General features: G+C 37.3%; 1 pseudogene; it reads left to right on the top strand.

Moving 5' to 3' along the window:
- Window positions 1-1,128: 1,128 nt before the first annotated feature.
- Window positions 1,129-4,187, top strand: LOC128164861 (uncharacterized; annotated as a pseudogene).
- Window positions 4,188-4,436: the final 249 nt, after the last annotated feature.

Raw genomic sequence — 4,436 nt, forward strand, 5'->3', positions numbered from 1 at the left:
TATATATATATATATATATATATATATATATATATATATATATATACAGTAAAAAGTGAATCGAGGATATTTTGGGACAGAATATAGTGGTCAATGCATGTACTGTTAATTTTGAGGAATAAATATTCTTGAATAAATAATCTGATATTGCTAATCTTTCAAAAAAAATTGAAAAGGTACATAAAGTATATCGTTTTAGCATGATTAACAAATCTATGAGGTAAATAACAGTAGATAAGATTTTCCGTTTTCCCTTCCGTTCCGCTTTCCGTTCCGTTTTCCGTTCCGCGTTTTAGCAACACCCATGTATGTATACACGTGAACCCATCTAATCGAAGAGCTGGGTAAAACTAGTACCCGCTAATGAGACATGCAGACCTGTGTTGTGTACGTAACTTCAGACAAAGATCATTCATTTGTAACATGCATGTATTTTTATGACCTATTCTTCAAATCCACTTGCACTATTTTATTAGGTAAATAACAGCTTTAAGGTGGTGCAAAACACCTGCATATTGTGATGTACATGAATACTTTCTATTGAGATAAACAATAAAGTATATTAAATATTGATTAAATATTTACCCCCCAAATAATGTTACCTAACATTGAAGCGCAATGGGTAGAGCGTTTACATGTCTGTAAGAGCATTGGGGTCCAAGGTGTATTTTGGTAATTTTACAATTGATATAAATGAATTTTCATGTGATGGAGGGGGGGGGGGGGGGGTCTGGACCCCTCACTCCCACCCCTTCTCTAAATCTGTGCAAACTCATGTAGGCACACAGAAGCAAATCTAAAACCGGCAACCGCCACGGGGAGGGGGCATAATTTAATTTTTAATTTTGTTTGTAATATTTATATAGACCATTATACTTTCTATGACATAAAATGTTAAGATTATTGATTAACTGAAAATACACTGCAAACAGTTCTACCCCCAAATTGCACATAAAGTGCTGCTCATGCCACGATGTGTATTATCATATGGGAAGGGATCTCATCCTTCAGTTATGAAAATTATAAATTTTAATTGTATTACCAGAGCTTGCATATAGCCTTCATTTTTAATTAAACTGGTAAAAAACGGTGTTATTTAGGGGCAAACACATGGTGCGGGTACAGTCATTTAGGGTATTTCGGGTCACCCCGATTTTCGGGAGTCATCGGGGTTTTCCATACACAGTTCCCGTTAAACGTTACAGAAAAACGAAATATATTGCAGTCACGTCCATCAAGGTATGTTATATGCATTCACACAGTTACAAAGGAAAATACTGAAAATAGATGTCTTAATTAATACGTTGATTAATTGGCTTATGTGTCCCGACCAGAGAATTTTGCATGTCAAAAACGGAGACATCTTTTTTTTCTTCGATCATGTGAAGTTTACGTTTGATAAAACATTACGTGTTATATACTGCTGGAAAGGAAATTTTATACGCTTTCTAATGCAACTAAACAAATTTTGGTTGCAATAAAATCTATTGAGGTAGTGGTGTATTCCTAGCCCCCTTCGGTTTAGGTTATTTCGGGTCATGTGCGTTTTTAGAGCCTCGCGTTTTCGTATGTCACATGTCGATGTTTACATTGTGCTTTTTCAATATCATCATGATTATAGCTTATTCGTATGTAGAAAATTTGTTATACTAAATTAAACATTATAAAAGTAATCATTTTATTAAGAAAAATCCATTTTTTTGTATGTGTGTATTAAATAAGTTGCTGCGACCTGCAATTTTTTTTTCAATGACAATGTACATGTAGACAAGTGGTGAATAAACATACTAAGCCCCTACATACACATTGCTTATTTTCAGAAGAATGGGGAGAACTAGAAAGAGGAAGGAAATTTGGACACCATCTAAAAGTCCTGCTCAGAAATTGGCAAAACAAATATCAAGAAAGTACAAGTCTCCCCACAAGGTTGCCAGGAAAGCATTGTATCAGGTATTCAATAAGCAATTATCTATTAGAAAAGCTGCACGGGAACATAATATTTCATACTCATCATTGCAACGTAGAACAAGTGGGTTGTAGATGTAGAGAAAAAAAGAGGCCCAGAGACCATCTTCAACAAGTCTGAAGAAGAAACAATGGCAAAGTATTTGTCTGAAATGGCACAGCGTGGGATGGGTTTACGACCAACCGAGTTCCTAGATTTTGTTGAGAACATAATGAAAAATGACAAGAGGAGAAAGACCTTCAAAGATGGTCGTCCAAGTTGGGACTGGTATTATGCATTTATGAAACGCAACAAACACATTGTTCAAAAGCGAAAAGAAACGCCTCTTGAAATTTCTAGAGCTAAGGTGACTACAGAAGAAGTGGATGGTTGGTTCCATAATTACAGAATGTTTATGTCAGACAACCATTTGATGGACAAACCTGAAAGAGTATATAATGCAGATGAAACTGGTTTCACGATGGGTTCAAAATCTGGTGAGGTCATAGGTCCTGCCAAAAAAGTCCAAAAGGAACCAGTCCCACACGTAAGTGGTGGAAGAAGTAAGGAACGAGTCACTGTTATGTACTGTGCAAATGCAGAGGGCAGTATCCTTCCTCCTTTCTTTGTTTTTGCAAGACCAAAACCAACTTCATATGACTTGTTAGCAGGTTCGCACAGGAATGCTCGAGCAGAGTTCACAGATAAAGGATGGATGGATGCGGAGACTTTCAGGAAATTTATTCATCATTTGCATGCACATGCTGTTAAAGAGAGACCAATAGTGTTGCTGATAGACAGTGTTGGAAGCCATGTTGACATGGAATCCTTTTCTGCAGCCAAAGAATTAGGAATTGAAATATATCGATTGGTTAGAAATGCTACCCACCTCATGCAACCACTTGATGTTGGAGTATATGGTCCCATGAAAAAAAGTTGGTACAAGCACCTGAGAGATCACACCAGGCACCACCCAGAAGACATGGTGAGGAAGCAAAATTTTGCCAGACACTTACAGGTTGCTTTCATGGATTTTTACAAGCCAGTAACCGTCCAAAAGAGCTTTGCTACATCAGGTGTCTTCCCTGTAGACAGGTCTGCTATCTCCGACTTGAGATTAAAACCTTCCTTGACATATGAAGAGGCCACATTATCAGTGGATACCTCTACCGCCTGTACACCAACATCTTCAAGAGCAACCACATTTTCCTGCGGGTCTACTGAAGAGCATTCAGGTTTAGATATCCTTGCACAAGCTGCTTCAGCTGTTGATTATGAAGCATCAGGAAATTTGCCATCCTCCATTCATGAACAAGTTTCACCACTAATTGTGTCTGCAGTTAAATTACCTACCATAAGAACAAAGACGGCTAAAAGGAAAAGACTTGCAGATGAGCTACCAGACAACCTTACTTCTGAAAATGGCATAAGAATGATGGGACTGAAATCACTCGAAAAAGCTAAGAGTTTCGCAAGTAAAGAGAGGAAAGCCAGGGAAAGATATCTGAAATCCAAGGAAAATGTAAGGAGCAAAGGCCAGAAGACAGGCAAAGGAAAGCAGAGAAAGAAGGTTGTTACAACACAGATGACATTAGAAGCGACTCGTTCTGATAATCAAGGTCCGTCCACCTCACATACTGATACCAGAGCAAAGGAGATTTCAGAAACTGAACGTTGTTTTGTGTGTCATGCAGATGAGTCAGAACCAGGAGATTGGATACAGTGTGATTTGTGCCGCAAATGGGAACATATCTTGTGTATTCCAGCTGCGCATCCATGGGACAAAGATGCAGCTGTTGACGAATCTGTTGAGTTCATATGCCACAACTGTACATCTATTTCATAGATATCATATGATATTTACCTGCTTGTTGCCAACCTCCTCTTGTATAACAATATTAGTGAATATCTATTTTTTTTAAAGTTTATAATCTGGATTTTTTTCCAAGCCACACATAAAATTGTATATTTGAATATTCTCTGCTTAGTGCATGACATTATTTATAATGCAAAGTATGTTTTATATAAAATATGATACAATGTAAAATCAAAATCAGAATATAATCTAAAAGATGGTTGGGGGGTTATTAGATGCATTAAGAATATTCTTTTTCTTATAAATCTGTATGACTGTATTTTTTTCTTTTACAGGAACCAAACAAGGAGATAATTTATATCAAAAACTGTGTAATTAAGGGCTATCATGAGTATAAAGTAAAGCCACTTGTGACAAGTGATTTGGAACTTCAGGTTGACAGAGAATATTCAAATATTCATGATACAGATGCATGTGTAGTCTGGGTGCCAGAAAATGTTCCAGAGAACCTGGAGAATTCAGTGAGTGATGGGAAGAGAGGCCTGAAATTACGCGACATAGCAGGTCTTCCATGTGGTCATGTTCCGAGAGGTTTGGCGAGTGCCTTTAGGTATGTGATGGATGCTGGAGGTGTAGTAACTGCAATCGTTACTGGTGAACCATTGACCAGTTTTC

The sequence above is a fragment of the Crassostrea angulata genome, chromosome 1, assembly GCF_025612915.1.
Source record: "Crassostrea angulata isolate pt1a10 chromosome 1, ASM2561291v2, whole genome shotgun sequence".
In the NCBI taxonomy this organism is placed as follows: Eukaryota; Metazoa; Mollusca; class Bivalvia; order Ostreida; family Ostreidae; genus Magallana; species Magallana angulata.